This window comes from Oryctolagus cuniculus, chromosome 5 (assembly GCF_051225735.1).
Source record: "Oryctolagus cuniculus isolate XC-2025 breed Fujian yellow rabbit chromosome 5, ASM5122573v1, whole genome shotgun sequence".
Classification (NCBI taxonomy): Eukaryota; Metazoa; Chordata; class Mammalia; order Lagomorpha; family Leporidae; genus Oryctolagus; species Oryctolagus cuniculus.
In genome coordinates this window covers 36,858,178-36,875,759 of record NC_142871.1, presented here as the reverse complement: position 1 = coordinate 36,875,759, position 17,582 = coordinate 36,858,178, and the positions used below count along the sequence as shown (strand labels likewise).

The following is a 17,582-nucleotide window of genomic DNA, read 5'->3' as shown; positions in this document are numbered from 1 at the left end:
GCTCCCTGAGTATTTCGTTCCTGGGACTGTTTGCATTCTTTCCCAGTGAGCTGGAGCGATAGCCTTAGAACCTATTTATAACAGGCAATGGGAGATATTCGGTGATTCAGTGCCAGGTTCAGAATAAAAGCCTCAAATGATTGGGTGGGATTTCTACGTGCCTCTTCCCAGCAAGCCTCCTTTCTCCTTTTGGGGCAGACGTGGCTATATGTCAGCCTGTGAGAACCGAACTCAAGAAGAGTGTGGTGTGGAAATGGAAACAGTTGGGTTGAAACCATACATGGTGAAGTCAAAAAGATACTCTTTCTTGAGCTGTTACTGAAATATGCTGGGGTTATTTCAGTGCCTGAAGAATAAATAGAACTTGAAGCACTCCAGAGGATAGTGTGAAAATATGTGAGAGGACTCTGTGAATTTTCCCAGGCAATACCTCGCAGCCAATTATATTTTCACCTTCCTCTGACTTTAAGAAAACATTATTTCTATGCAATATGGACTGTACCCTTTGTGAGTGTGAGTGGAGGCAGACTGTCCCACTTGTTCCTACCTAACACTGTGCTCCCCGGGATTGAAGGAAAAGAGAGAATCAAAAACAGCAACAACAAAATCACAAACACAAGAAACTTTCCAAATTATTAGGTAACTCCTTATGAAACACAGAATCATGGAATAAGAGGCCTGGGTAGGACACTGAAAGTCCTTAGTCCAAGCTCTTCTTTAATAGGGAGAAAACAAGACACAGAAACTAAAAATACCTTACCTGATAACCTAGTCATTTATAACAGAACTGAAATAATTTCCCAAGACTGTTTTTTTTTTTTTTAACCCCAGGCAAAGAGTGCTTTGCGTTGAGAAACACAAACCAACAATAAAAATTACTAATGGAAAGTGTGTGTATTTGTTGTTGGGGCAATGTAAGCAGCCCACTATAGTCCCTAAACTTATGGATTCTGGGGCCCCTGTAGCTACACAGCAGTCACAATGTCTTGCTTTTTGGTGTTGTTATATTTTCTTTAACCCAATATATTAAAAATTATTATGTGAACATGTTATCAATTTAAAATAGTCTCTTATTACTTACCAGATAATTGACATATTGTTATAGTAATCAATCTGTTATGGTGTGTACTTTGTGTTTACCGCACATCTCAACGAAGACTAGCCACGATCCAGGAGTTCAACAGACACCTATAAGTAATAGCTGCCATATTGACAAGTGTAGCTCTAGAGTTTCTTAGATAGTTTAACTTATCCAAGAGGTTCTTAGTCATGGCCTAAGGAACCTAGACCTCTTTTCTAAGGTTGTTTTCAACAAGGGCATGCACAGTTCTAATTGAGCAAAGGCAGGTAAGGATAGGGTGAGAAGAAAAAGGGTAAAGGGAAACGGAACCCAGTGCATCCAAATCACCAGTAATGTCCAATGAAACTACCAAGTACCTTGGTGAGGACCTGTTGTCACACATGTCACTGAGCCAGCATCATTACAAAAAGGAAGCCCAGGTTGCAATGGATAAGATGAGGCGCAAGTTATCACCCTACTATGGTGACTGTATACTTTCACGAAGCGGTGTAGTTCATGTTCTGTGCTGTTTGCCTATAATTATCCTCAAGAACGAACACTCTCATAGATGATTAGAGCTAGGAGGGGTTTAGAGGGCCTTTGCTGCCACCACCTCCTTTTATAATTGAGGGCAGTATTTCTGGATCCATAGTCTATATGTACTTACTACCTCTAAAATCCGTGGCACTCTTACAGAATCATTTAAATATCTGCAAGTGTTTATTTAAAGGTCTGTGTAATTCGTATCACAAGGCAAAATGTGGTATAATTGATTGGGTGATGGTTGTACAACTCACCAAATATACTAAAAGTCATGGAATTGTGCACTTTAAATTGGTGAATTTTATGCTATATGAATTAAATCTCAATAAGGGTGCTGATATATTTTTATGTCTCTCCTCTTTTCTGAAGTTCCAGTTACCCACAGGCTAGTAAATAGAAAATTCCATAAAGAAGCAATTAGTAAATTTTAAATAGCCTTCATTACACTGTATTTTTTAAGTGTTCTCTCTTTATGTTACAGTTGTTAATATATTACTGTGTTTAATGCATACGTTGAACTTTATTGTAGGTATATAGATAGAGGAAAAAATGTAATACTGATATGGTTTCGTACTGTCTACCACTTCAGGCATCCACTGGGAATCTTAGAATGAATCCCCCGCAGATAAAGGGAGACTACTCTGTATACATCATTTTATGGTTAAACAGTTAAAGACATTTATTCAAAGAAAAAGAAGTGTATAAAATTATGCAAACAGCTGAATGAATTATTATGCAGAAGAAGACAAGACTGAGGTATTTGCAATTCAAGTAGTTTCTATTCCTGAGTTATTTTAAGTTGACATTTCCTTCATTGGTAGTTTGAGCTAAACCATATGACCAATGGAATAATAACTGCATAATAACTGAATCAATAATTAATGAATCATTGAATAATAGTTGCTGAAATATACCACCAACTCAACCATGTGATTAAGGGAAAAAACTCAATGAGAAGTTCCCAAAGTATCATGTTATACTCTTAAATTGATAGTCCAGAACAGTATCTCCCTATATATATATATATATATATATATATATATATATAATTTGATGAGCGAGGAGGGGTTCAATTTTTTTTTTTTGTTCTAAGGCCCAAGGAAATCTTTCTGGAGTGTCTGGAAAGGTTACACATTGAAAATGGTTGGGGAGCCAGCACTGTGGTGTAACAGGCAAAGCTACCGCCTGCAGTGCTGGCATCCCATATGGGTACTGGTTCGAGTCCTGGCTGCTCCACTTCCGATCCAGCTCTCTTCTGTGGCCTGGTAAAGCAGCAGAAGCTTGGGCCCTGCACCCGCATGGGAGACCTGGAAGAAGCTCCTGGCTCCTGGCTTCAGATTGGTGCAGCTCCAGCCTTTGTGGCCATTTGGGGAGTGAACCAGTGGATGGAAGACCTCTCTCTCTGCCTCTCCTTCTCTCTCTGTGTAACTCTGACTTTCAAATAAATAAATAAATCTTAAAAAAAAAAAAAAAGAAAATGGTTTGGCATGGAAGTACATTTTTAATCTGTTTTCTTCTGCTATAATAGTACTCAAGACTGAGTAATTCACAGAAGAGATACATGGAGGATCCTCAAAAAGTTCATGGAAAATGTGCATTATGATAAAATTATATGTGGACTTCAAACATTTTTTGCACTAAAATAATATTTTAATTCTATTTGCCATGTATAAAGTACCCTCATATTTTTTACAGGCCTGCAGGCTGAGAAGCAAAAGATCATAGTCTGGGATCTGGCAAGGGCCTTCTTGCTGCATCATAACATGGTGGAGGGCATACAATACAAGGAAGCACTCACTTATGACAGAGAAAAACCGGGTTGCACTCCTCCTGTCATCAGCAGCTCACACTTATGGTAATTAATCCATTCCCATAATTAATAGCCTTAATCTATTCTTGAGGGTGGTACCTTTGTGACCTAATTAAATCTTGAAGATCACATCTTTTAACTGTGTTATGAGGACAATTAAATTTCAATGAAGTTTTGGAGAGACTATCAAATCCATAACTTGTGTCTTCTTACATGAATGCTTTGAAATACTCTCATGCTATAGTTTGAATGAGATATGGCTTGTAAATCCATGCAGATATTTAATCTCCAAAATTAAGGATGCTGGTATTAGTAGAGTGGAAACTTCTTCCAATTATGGTGTTTAGAAAGTGGGCCTAGTGAAATGTCATTGGGTCACTGGAGGCATGACCTCAGAAGAGAGCTCTTTCAAGTATGTTGCTTATAAAGCCAGGTTGGGTCTCACCACTGTCTGCTTCCTGGCTTGCCACGTAACCCTTATTCTACACGTGCTCCACTGTCTTCTCACCAGATGCTGAAACATAGGGACCACCTGATCTTGTACTGTGAACCTCCACAACTGTGAGTCAAAGTAAACCTCCTTTCATCCTAAGTAGCTTGTCTCAGGTATTTCTTTAGAGTAACGAGAAGCTGATTAATGCATCTTGTGTGTGTGTGTGTATGTGTGTGTGTGTGTGTAATTAAACACACACTTAAGAGTACCATGCTTCAAACATGATTTCTCAGAAAAGCAGCAGCAGCAAATGGATATTAAATTGACTAAAGTACAAGGGGTCTTCAAAAAATTCAAGAAAAATGCAAAATTCCATTTTCCCTCAAATTTTTGAAAATGCTTTCAAAGTAATGTAAAAATATAGTAATACATATTATGAGATACTCTGATAATTGCCAATGTGATGTAAGAGATTTAATTAAAAGAGAAGTATATATGGCATAATTTTTGGAATAGAGCTTTGGAGTGTCTCTTCATAGTTGTCTTCTAATGGCAGCTTAATTGTAGGGCAGGTGATCTGGAATCTGTTCAGTGCACGTCAGTTGCACATACTTTTTTTTTTTTTAAAGATTTTTATTTATTTATTTGACAAGTAGAGTTACAGACAGTGAGAAAGACAGAGAGAAAGGTCTTCCTTCTGTTGGTTCACTCCCCAAATGACCGCCATGGCCAGTGCTGTGCTGATCCAAAGCCAGGATCCAGGTGCTTCCTCTGGTCTCCCATGCAGGTGCAGGGCCCAAGCACTTCGGCCATCCTCCACTGCCCTCCCAGGCCACAGCAGAGAGCTGGACTTGAAGAGGAGCAGCCGGGACTAGAACCAGCGCCCATATGGGATGCTGGCGCCACAGGCGGAGGATTAACCTAGTGTCCCATGGCGCTGGCCCTTGCACATACTCTTAAGTTGTTCTGCCTCAAGAGGTTTTTTTGAAATTGAGCCCAATTTTTCTAAGTCTACATCTGCAACCTGTGTTTGTGTTTCTGTCTCTTTCCCCTGTTGTAGATATAGCAACTGTGCAGAAAGGGAGATATGTTTATCTTGGTCACCTAGCCACTTGGACAACTAAAATTAGAGTCTAGATGCACACATTGCTACTAGATAGCAAAATGGTAAGATGACACCCTTTGCTTTGAAAAATATTTAATTTAGCATAATAATGACTTGGTAGATGTAGCACTTGAAACTTACCCTAGATTTTGGGGCTCAATATTATTGCAAGTATTTTTATTTGTAGAGATAATATTTGCCTTACTCTGTTTTCTGCTTTATTGATAAGAGAATTTGGGGTTTTAAATATATCATCACATTGCTAGAATAAGAAGGTTAAGTGGTATATATATATTCATATATGAAGAATACATCTCTTCCCCTTTTCTCTATGCAAAGAAATACAAAGTGAAGAAGCACACAGAAAAGTACATACAAAGTGTACAAAAGTACAAAATGTACAAAAGTACATACAAATGTTTTCTTAAAAATCTAGATTTTTCTTGTATCTTTAGACCACACTCTGCTATTAGAGATTTTTTAAAAAGATTTATTTATTCATTTATTTATTTATTTGAAAGAGAGAGAAAGATAGAGAAAAATCTTCAATCTGCCAGTCCATTTGCCAAATGGCCACAATAGCTTGAGCTGGCCAGGTTGATGGCAGAAGCCTGGAATTCCATCCAGGTTTCCCACATGGGTAGCGGAATTGAAGTACTTGAATTGCCATCCACTGGTTTCCAGGCATTTTAGAAGGGAGCTGGATTGGAAGCAGACAGCTGGTACTTTAGCCGACAAGCCAAATGCCACCCCTGCAATTAGTGTTTTGAAATACCTATTGTTAAATTAAAAAGCAACTGGGTAGGGGCCGGTGCTGTGGTGCAGTAGGTTAATCCTCCACCTGTGGCACTGGCATCCCATATGGGTGCCGGTTCTAGTCCCGGCTGCTCCTCTTCCAATCCAGCTCTCTGCTGTGGCCTGGGAAAGCAGTGGAGGATGGCCCAAGTGCTCAGGCCCCTGCACCTGCATGGGAGGCCTGGAGGAAGCTCTTGGCTCCTGGCTTCAATCGGCGGGGCTCCGGCTGTTGCGGTCATTTGGGGAGTGAACCACTGGAGGAAGGACCTTTCTCTCTGTCTCTTCCTCTCACTGTCTATAGCTCTACCTCTCAAATAAATAAATAAAATTCTTAAAAAAAAAAAACTGGGTAGGTGCTTAGCACAGGTTATTAAGACAACACTTGGCTTGCCCATATCCATATCAGAGTTACTGCTTCACTTCCGATTCCACCTAGCTGCTAAAGCACACCCTGGGAGCAGTATATGGTGCTCATGTACTTCCATCCTTGCTACTCATGTGGGATTGTGTTTCCGGCTCCTGGCTTCACTCAGCTCTGGCTGTTGCTGGGTTCTGGGAATTGAACTAGCAGATGGAAGATCTCTGCTCTGCTTTTAAAATAAATTTAAACAAACTCTTATAATTAAATTAGAAAATCCCTGATTCTTTTTATAAAATGAGTATGTTGTTCCTGAGCTAAGAAAATGCAGTTTTGCTGTCAGAAATCACATGTCCTCCAGGAGATCTCTCTATGTACCTGGCATCAATATCTTACTGAAGGAAGCTGTTTCCAAAAAGAAACTCAGAATAAGTTTGCAAATAATGATAATATTATGTGGATATTGTACTAAATATCTCTCACCATGACTTTCGCATGCATTTCATTTCTAAGACAGGAAATTTCTATTTAGTCTATGACTTTGTGTGTGACTCTGTGCCAGTTTCTTATTCAGAAGCTGACGAGGGCATCTTTTTTGCCTCTTGATTATTTTCTTGGGATTTCTAGCCATCCTGTTTAGGCTCAGGCTGCTAGCAGGTGGGGCTCATCAGCAAACAGGGATTGAGATGCCATATAAATGCCTGATCAAGGAGGTTAGAGAACTTCTCTTTACAAATTCCTACAGGGTATAAGACCTTAATCACATATATCTAGACTTTATTGAGAGCTTTATGGAGTACCCCCCAATGGATTACTTCCACATATTCCTCAACCTTCTTAAAAATGTTAACTTCTTTTCATTTTAGAGACTACTTTTTTCCATTGTATATGAACATTATTCAAGGAGGAGTTATTTCTGTGTATGAAACTAGTAAAACTGGAAAAGACACAAGCACATCTAATCAGGTGCATTATCAGGGCACAGTGTTGGAAGTGGAGCAGCTGGGTTTGAACCAGCACCCGTATTGGATGCTTGCCTTGTAGGCTGCACCTTATCCAGCTGTGCAACAATACTGGGAATGTCAAATCCCTATCCCACCATGTGAAGGTATTTGGAGATGGGTCCTATAGGAGATAATTAGGTTTACATGAAATCATCAGAGTGGAGCCACCAAGCTGGGATTCCTGCCCCTATAAAAGTCACCAGAGCACTTGTGCCCACCTCCCCCCACCACCCTTCTATGTGAAGCCACAGGGAAAAAGGAGGCATCTACAAGCCAGGAAGAGAGCTTTCACCAAAAATAGAACCATGCCAGACCTTGCTCTTTGACTTTCTAGCTTCTACAACTGTGAGGAAATAAAATGTTATGGTTTAAGCCACCAAGACTATGGTATTTTGTTGTGGCAGCCCCCAAATGATGACAACATTAGTCATAAAGTGAATATCAATGTAAATATGACTTGATCATTTTGGGTAAACATGTACTTGAGTACTTTGATTTCTAAAACAGCCAAGATTAATTATTCATTAAAAATTCATCTACAGTTAACTTCCCAAAACATCGAGAGGTTGTACCTGTAGCAAATTTTAGTATACTTCATCCCAGAAGATCCTCAGGATTCTCTTAACAGATCAGTGATTCCATCATTGTGTTGAAATTTCAATAGATGATTACATTTTATTTTCTCCATCCCCTACAGGAATGCTAAAAATCAGAAAGACAAATCTTGGATAGGATAGAGACCAGGGAAAGAAAATATTAGCCTGAAGAAAGATAAGTCACAGACTATTATCTATCTCATGCTAATACTTTAATAGATAGACTTCTACTTTTTGCCATAATAAAGTACATCTTACTAGACTTGCTTTCCTACCATAAGCAGTTATCAAACAGGACAACTTATTTCATGCATTTCAGGTACCACAGGATTGATAATTGACAGAAAGAAATCATATGAAGTGAGACGCAAAATTCACCCTACCTTTTGGCCTAGGGAACTTTTCCTACTGTGGCACAAGAGACAGTTTTCAAATGTGTCAGTATTGCAGAATTGAGGCACAGACTAGAGTTCTGGGTGCAGACCTAGCTAATATTCAGGGCAAGATACTAACAAAAAAGAATGGATAAAAATCTGCATGGAGGTTCACATTGGTTTCTTAACCAACAGCTGGGCTGTGTATCTACTGATGGACCAAGACTGAATAGGAGACACCAGAGGTCTTTTAGTGTTGGAAAACACTGTACATGCAATCCAGCTATGTTGGAGAATCCTAGTTGAGTACCTTGGGCATTTAATTGAAATCTAAGAACAGTCACACCGTTTGAGTAAAGATCATGTTATGAGGTAAGGGTCTCATTTTAAGATTAGAAAACAGACAAAAATAGACTCATCCTAACAAAGAATAAAGTCAAGTCTGAGAGAAGCAAAAGTTTTTGCCAGAATAAAACACAGTCTCCCTTAAGGAAAGATGACATGGTCCAGACTCTAAAACATATAATCCACATATCCAACACACAGTAAAACTTATTGAACAAGGGAATGTGACCCACAATTAAGAAAAGATGCATTTGCTTGAAACATTCCAAAATGATTTAGATATTGGTATTACCACATATAAGAACATACAAGAAATTATTATAGGTAATATTTGAATAAAATAGGATAATCTCAGCACCAAAATCAGACACATGCAAAAGAACCAGATCACCAGATCAAATTTCTAGAATCAAAAAGGACAGTGAAAGATTCACTTGGTTAGCTCAACAACAGATTGGGTATGGGAGAAGACTCTCACTGAGCTGGAAGACATATTAATAAAATTATCCAATCTGAAAAAATGCAGAGAAAAAACATTGGAAAAAGTTTACAAAGTCTTTGGGATGGGCATTGTGGCACAGTGGATTAAGCCACCACTTGGGATGCCTGTATCTCATACTGGAGTGCTGGTTTGAGTCCTGGCTTCTTCACTTTCAATCCAGCTTCCTTAAGCAGATGATGACTTAAGTGCTTGGGGTTTGCCATCCACTTGGAAAATCCAGATGAAATTCCTGGATCCTGGCTTCAGCTTGGCCTAGCCTGCCTGTTGTGGGCATTTGTGGAAGTGAACCAACAGATGGGAGCTCTCTCCTCTGCCTTTCATTCTGTCTCTGTTACTCTGCCTTTGAAATACATAAATATATTTTTAAAAAATTCATTAGTTTAACAACAGTTCAAAATACAGAAAATTCATGTATGTATTTGCTTTATCACAGCAAATTTCTTATCTTACGAAAATGGTTCATATTTAACCAATTTCTTTTTGTTGTTGTTAAATTTCATTAGAATAGAAAAAATATAACATAAAAATTGAAAAACAAGGGGTTGGCACTGTGGCATAGTGGGTAAAGCTGCCGTCTGCAGTGCCAGCTTCCCATATGGACTCTGGTTCGAGTTCCAGCTGCTCCACTTCCAATCCAGCTCTCTGCTATGCCCTGGAAGTGTTTGGGCCCCTGTAGCCACCTGGAAGATCCTGAAGAAGTTCCTGGCTCCTGGCTTTGGATTGGCGCAGCTCTGGCCATTGAGGCCATTTGGGGAGTGAAGCAGCGGATGGATGGAAGACCTCTATCTCTCTGTCTCTGCCTCTCTGAAACTCTGCATTTCTAATAAATAAATAAATCTAAAAAATTGAAAAACAAAAGATATAATTCCTAATGGATCAGGAGGTGAATAAATAGTGAAGCAAATGCTAATAAACTGAAGCAAGAGAAGGTTTGAATTATCATCCATTGTGCCTTCTGGGACAGAACCTAAAATAGAAAGCATGAAGACACAGGACAAGACCTAGGATTCAAGCTGAGCAAAAAATAAAATGGTCAATAAATTTAAGATTTTTCAGGGAAGCATTTTCTGATCTTCATGTGTGAAAATTATCTTTATCAGAGCCAGCACTGTGACTCAGTGGGTTATACGACTGACTGCCTGCAGTGCCAGATTCCTACATAGGTGCCGATTCTATTCCTGGTTGCTTCACTTGTGATCCGGCTCCTTGATAATGTGCCTGGGAAAGCAGCAAAAATGGCCTATGTTCTTGAGCCCCTGCACTCATATGGGAGACCTGGATGATGCTCCTAGCTTCTGCTTTCAGCCTGGCCCAGCCCCAGCCAATGTGGCCATCTGGGGAGTAAACCAACAGATGGAAGATCTCTCTCTGCCTCTCCCTCTGTCTCTCTGTAACTCTGCCTTTCAAATAAATACATTTTTTAAGTGTCCTTGTTATGTACAAGGCTACAACTGCCTAGACCTCTCTTCTTCTCATAGTTCAGAGAATGAAAACACATAATGGTATTATGGCATTTAAATGTATGATAAGTTGGGGGGATCAATTTAGTCGCATTGACTTATTAGGAGAGCACATGAGCTTTGGGGGATAGTTATGAAATCAAGTGTTTAGAGATGAAGTCATCAACTTTGTTTGAAATAAGATTTTAAGGAATCTTTTCTGCCAAAGCAAGCAATTTTCTTATCATCTCTGGGGAACCACCCAGGGTTATTAAGCAGAGACATGACTAATGAGAACCAGAACATTTCTTATGTTTCGTTTTCCCTGTATCTGTGTTTTAGGATAATATTGATTATTGCCGAGGAGAAGACTATATAAGAAGAGAAAGTTTGAGAGCATTAGCAGTCATAAATTGCTTGAGAAGATTAAGTCAAAGATCAAAGCCTGAGGGTTTCAAAAATAAGAATTGTTCTTTTCATTGATGTGAAGTTTGAATGTGAGCTGGAAATCACTGGTCTATAATATAAGGTTAAAATGGATAACACAGTAGGATTTTAAGTGTGATGAGTTGGCTGGGGTCGGTATTTAAACGTGGTCAGGGCAGAGTACAGTTTGAAAATATAGCTTGGCCTCAGGTTCCAGGCTCAAACTGATGAAAAAAGAAGGTACCAACAGCACCATGAGACCAGAAGCCTAGGAACTGTGTCTCAAGTTCTGCACTGAGATCAACAAATTCACAAAATAGTCTTATTGTTCCTAGTCTGCCAGTGGCTCAATCACTATTTTGTTAAAAGATTTTTTTTTTACTTATTCAAGAGGCAGAGTTACAGAGAGAAGGAGAGACAGAGAGCAAGGTCTTCCATCTGCTGGTTCATTCCCCAAATGGCTGCAATGGCCAGAGCTGGGCTGACCTGAATCCAGGAGCCAAGAGCTTCTTCCAGGTCTTCCACATGTGTGTAGAAGTCCAAGAACTTGAGCTATCTTCCACTGCATTCCCAGGCCATAGCAGAGAGCTGGATTGGAAGAGGAGCAGCTGGGACCCAAACTGATGCTCAAATGGGAAGCCAGCACTGCAGGTGGAGGCTTAGCCTACTATGCCACAGTGTCGGCTGCTCTTAATCACTTTTTTTTATGGTGATAAAACATGTATTTACAATTAGCCAGCTGGACTCAGTTCAGTTATCCCAATTTTGTCGGCAACATCTAAAGTATCATAATCAGGATGCACACATGCCTTCTTCTCTCCGTCAGGTGTGATGAGGGTGTTGACTTTGGCCACATCAACGTCAGACAGTTTCTCCACAGCTTGTTTGATCTGGCGCTTATTGCCTTGACATCCACAATGAACACCAGTGTGTTGTTGTCTTCTGTCTTCTTCATGGCCGACCCAGCAGTCAGGAATAACTTGATGATGGCATAGTGGTCAAGCTTGTTTCTCCTGGGGGCGCTCCTCCGAGGAAATTTGGGATGCCGTCGGAGGCGTAGTGTCTTGGGCCACTGGAACGTGGGTGATGTGCAGATCTTTTTCTTGTGGCTGTAGACACCTTTCAGCACTGCCTTCTTGGCCTTCAAGGCCTTTGCTTTGGCTTCGACTTTAGGAGGGTCAGGAGCTTCCATCTTTGCCTTCAGTGCCATCTTGGTGAAAAGCTTAATCACTTTTAAGATGGCTTTTGTGGTATGGTAAACAGTGCAAGGAAGTATGGAAAGTTCTGAGATGATCTCACATTACAACAAGCTTCTCTTCCTGAAGATGAGTCATATTTGGCAGCTTATGATTGCAAGTGTAAGGAGAGAGACCAAACTGTCTTATTTACATATCAGTGTAGGATCAGTGGAAGGAGGAGCACAGAAGCAAAGAGCCACACAAGAGGAGAAGTTTGAGGCAGATGACCAACAGCCAGATTTGTTCCAGAAGCGAGAGTGTCACAACCGCATGAATGTAATTAACAATAATGAACTATACATCTGGAAATATCTGGAAGAGAGGATTTTGTGTGTACTCACTATAAAGAAATGGTAAAAGTTTTAGATAATTTATATACTAATTATCTTGAGTTGTTAATCATTCATTGTACACATAAATCAATATGCCACATTTTATGTTATAACTATGTAAAAATATTATGTGGCAATAAAAATATAAAAAAAGAAAGACAACCCTACTAAAGTCTGGGTACTGGGGACCCCGAACCACTTGGGAAGTACTCACTGCAGACTAATGACTGGGATCGTCTACATTGCTGTCCTCACTAGATACCATGAAGACACCTGCTGAGCCAAATCAGGTGTTCCACACATTTGGTAAGCAGGTCGCAAATTAACTATATCAACACTTTGTCACTCTCAGAGGATATAAATGTTCTTCGACATATGTGGATACAGCAACAGATCCCATGATAGCATTTAGTAGCTAGAGATCCAACCAAGCAACCACCCTCCAAGGTTTCAATAAATCGGAGAGTATGTAGGTCATCCCAAACCAAATAGACAGTGATTTATGCTCACATTTTTCTATCCTCCTATGCTGGGCTAACTGCCAAGTTGGCCATTACTGCCCTCACTATGTCTACTTTGAAGGATCTCAATGATTACACACACACACACACACACACAATCATGTCTTTAATATACCAGAAACTGCCCCAATGCATAAGGTAGTCCTATAGAACTGGGTAGGCCAAGATAACCTAAGTGCCTCACAGAGTGGCACCTGTACCCTCACTGACAAAGAATGCTCTACATAACCTTGGCTGCAAAGCTAGTGTAATTGATCCATTATCCATTATGCAATAAGCTATCAGCCATATAGATCATCTCTTTCAGGAATTCTTTTTCCTCTTGGCTTCCATCTCTGCCAGGAAATTGAGGTATTACATTTGTTTCTGTTGTTTTATTCATTAACAATAATATGAGGTAGAATTTACTGTTACTGTAGGATTGGCTACCTGTCACCTCTCAACATATGGCTCTAGAACCTTTGCAGAATGACTGAGTGACTCTATGGGCCAGACTATGTAAGGACTAGAGTGTGTGACAACAAACCGTGGTGATGCCATTGTAAGCCTTATCCAACCATTTTGACTCCTCCCTCTAACTCAGAAAGACATTGACCACATGCTGCATAGGTAATGCCATTGCTTAAACACAAAAGCATGATCATGGGACCAGCTTTATGGCATAGTGGGTAAGTCTGCCTCCTGCAATGGCGGCATATCATATGGGCAAGGGTTTGTGTCCTGGCTGCTCCACTTCCAATCCAGCTCCCTGTTAATGGCCTAGGAAAAGTAATAGAAGATGGTCCAAGTGTTTGAGTCCCTGCCACTCATGTAGGTGAACCAGATGAAGCTGCTGGCTTCCAGCTTCGTCCTGGCCCAGCCCTGGCTATAGCAGCCATCTGGAGGGTGAACCAGAGGACAGAAGATCTCTCTCTCGCTCTCTGTGTCTCTGTCTCTCCCTCTCTCTGTAACTTTTCAAATAAATAAATAAATAAGTCTTTTTTTTTTTTAAAGCATAATCATGGGACCAGTGCTGTAGTGTAGTGGATAAAGCCACCACCTGCAGTGTGAGCATCCTATATGGGTGCCAGTTCAAGTCCTGGCTGCTCCACTTCTGATCCAGCTCTCTGCTGTGGCCTGGGAAAGCAATGGAGGATGGCCCAAGTCCTTGGGTCCCTGCACCCAAATGGGAGGCCTGGAGGAAGCTCTTGGCTCCTGACTTCAGATCAGCGCAGCTACAGCCATTGCGGCCAGCTGGGGAATGAACCAAGGGATTGAGGACCTCTCTCCCTCTCTCTGCCTCTCCTTCTCTCTGTGTGTAATTCTGAATTTCAAATAAATAAATAAATAAATCTTCAATAAAAGTATAATCATAAGACTCTTTGGTAAGAACAGAAAGGCCACAAGGATGTCTGAGGGGCTGGCTCCTAAAACATACATGAAGGAATGTTATAGAACAAGCTCCCACTCCATCTCCCTGTGGGATTTGTAAAATTTTTCCTCCATCAACAGCCCTAGGGAGAAAAATCTTGCTGCTGCTTCTGACCAGATTGCTCATCTATCTCAGCCTGGAATCCCACGTTCAAGTTACTCCAATAAACTCTTTAAGTGGGAAGAGGAGAGGGAGGAGGAAGAAGGGTTGGAGAGGAGGGTTGGGAGGAGGGAGAGTAGGGTGGGAAGAATCACTATGTGCTTAAATCTGTATACATGAAATACATGAAACTTGTATACCTGAAATAAAATTTTAAAAAAATTAGAAACCAATTGCAACAAACAATTGGTGTGTAAAATAAATCTTAATGAAAAAGATAAACTCTTTATTCATATCTGGAGTTTCCTTGTTTTTTCTTTGGTCTCAAGATTTCTTCTCAGTTTAAGGGACATTACATGTTCCACTAACCCTCAGAAAACTACTCATGATTGAGATCTAAAATATCAAAATAAACATTTTACAATAAAGATGAAAGCAACCATGCCATTTTAACTCAAACAATGTTTAAATATTCACATAAGAATGTCAATTGCTTACAGAATGCTTGTACCAAAGAAAAAGGTTACTTTCCTGTATACCATATCAGATCTGAGTCATAATAATAGCCATAACTTAACAACCATCAAAATTCTATCTGTATAATTACTGCTTCCAGGATTTTTTAAAAATTCAGAGTCATGTTTTATAGTGTGATATAATTCAGCTAAATTTCTTCATGCTTTTACGTAAATACATACCTCCAGCCCAATTAAAGCATGTTAGTTCACATCAAAATACAAGTATGCTTCCAAAAAATTCATGGAAAATGGAATTAAAGCATAAGTTCTTGTGAGTGCAAAGATAATTGTGAAATCCATTCATAGTTTTTTTTGACAACAAGAATTTTCCATGAAACTTTTGAAGGCTTCTTCCAAAAGAGGAGTAAGAAAATGATGAAGTAGCAAAAATAAATCCTACCAATGTAGAGGACTTTTTCAGAATATTAGATAAGTGAGCTCATTTGATGACAAAATAAGAGAGGATGGAGTGATAATCTCAGAAACCCACCTAAGGACTGAAATTTCTTGGAATCTAAGTTTATTAAAGTATTGAATCAATTTTATTTTGCAAGTAAAAGCTATCTGAAGGGGCAGGCATTTGGTACAGCAGTCAAGACCCTGCTTGTGATGCCCACAGTTCACACTGGAGTGACTGGGTTTGAGTCCCAGCATCACTGCTGTTTCCAGTTTCCTCCTAGTGTACACGCAGGGAGACAGCAGATGATTGCTCAAATACTTAGGTCCCAGCCACCCTCTCGCAAAACCTGGATTGAGTTCTAGGCTCCTGACTTTGGCCTGGCCCATCCATGCCTATTAAAAGCATTTGGGGAATGGACTAGCAGATGGAAGAGCTTTCTCTGTCTGCTCTGTCTCTTCCCCTGGCTTCTGGCTTTCAAATAAATAAAGATTTTTTTTTTTAGTAAACTACTTCAACAAAAATCAAAATTACTTCATGCATTGGAATTTGCTTATCTGTTATGATTTTTCAGATGTAGAATGGAAGCTGTCTTGTTACAATGCTGTTTGTCCTAATCAGGGGTGCTTGGAGGAGGCAGAGACAGAGAAAAGCACATACTCATTCTGTCTCATTTTAATATGTAAACTGAACAGCAGGCAACTGTCTCTTCCTACCAAAATGCAACATACAAATGTTGTTCTGAATTTTTACCATGTCACAGCTGTGACCTTATTGTAGTTCAAATTAGTCATCCTGGTGAAGGTTTAGATATTGTGATTCTTTTAAAAATTTTTTAAGGATTTATTTTTATTTATTTGAGAGGCAGCATTTCAGAGAAGGACACACACACACACACACACACACACACAGAGAGAGAGAGAGAGAGAGAGATCTTCCATCTACTGGTTCACTCCCCAAATGGCTGCAACACAGGGGGCTGTGCCAGGCCTAAGCCAGGAGCCTGGAGAGGCCTCCAGGTTGCTCATGTGGGTGCAGGGACTGAAAATCCTGGACCATCCTTTGTTGCTTTCCCAGGCACATTAGCAGGAAACCAGACTGGAAGTGGGGCAACCAGATCTTGAACTAGCTCCCCAGTTCACAGACAGCGGCCTAACCCACTAAACCACAATGCCAGCCCTAGATATCATTGTCCTTTCAACCATTATCCAACAATATCTTGTAATTTTGGCATATGAGAATATGATATGATATGAAATAGCATAGAAGAGAGTAAGATGGATATTTGCGATAATTCCAACCATTTTTCAGTAGTATACGGTAAACATGTAACTTCTTTTCAGACTTGGACCAAGTTAAAAGAGGACCTTATTAAGAATTATACCAAGGACCGCGGCTCACTAGGCTAATCCCCCGCCTTGCGGCACCAGCACACCGGGTTCTAGTCCTGGTCAGGGTGCCAGATTCTGTCCCGGTTGCCCCTCTTCCAGGCCAGCTCTCTGCTGTGGCCAGGGAGTGCAGTGGAGGATGGCCCAAGTCCCTGGGCCCTGCACACCATGGGAGACCAGGATAAGTACCTGGCTCCTGCCATCTGATTAGCGCGGTGTGCTGGCTGCAGCGCGTTGGCCGCGGCGGCCATTGGAGGGTGAGCCAACGGCAAAGGAAGACCTTTCTCTCTGTCTCTCTCTCTCACTGTCCACTCTGCCTTTAAAAATAAATAAATAAATAAATAAATAAATAAATAAAGAATTATACCAAGACAATGAGAGAAATAGGAACTGTTCCAGGCAAATGTTAGTGTGGCCTTGGGGAGCTGTATTTCCAAGTCTAGTATATTGTTTTGTAACTTTTTTAAGACTTCAGGAGCTAAATATAATGAAAGTATCTGGCCTTTTAAGTTCTTTATTTTTTTAAATTTTTAAAAGATTTTATTTATTTTATTTGAAAGGTAGAGTTACAGAGAGGCTAAGGTAGAGAGAGTGAGAGAGGTCTTTCATCTGCTGGTTCACTCCCCAGATGGCTGCAATGACTGGAGCTGGGTAGATCAGAAGCCAGGAGCCAGGAGGTTCTTCCAGGTTTTTCACATGGGTGCAGAAACCCAGAACTTGAACTATCTTCTACTGTTTCCCAGGTCATAGCAGGGAGCTGGATTGAAAGTGGAGCAGCTGGGTCTCAAACCAGTACTCATATGGGACGCCAGCACAGCCGCCAGTAGCTTTATCCACTACACCACAGTGCCAGCCCCTAAGTTCTTTCACTGTCAACACTTTATGTCT

General features: G+C 40.3%; 1 pseudogene; it reads right to left on the bottom strand.

Annotated features, from left to right (window-relative positions):
• Nucleotides 1-11,568: 11,568 nt before the first annotated feature.
• Nucleotides 11,569-12,000, bottom strand: LOC149126471 (large ribosomal subunit protein uL23 pseudogene; annotated as a pseudogene).
• Between the last annotated feature and the right edge of the window lie 5,582 nt (nucleotides 12,001-17,582).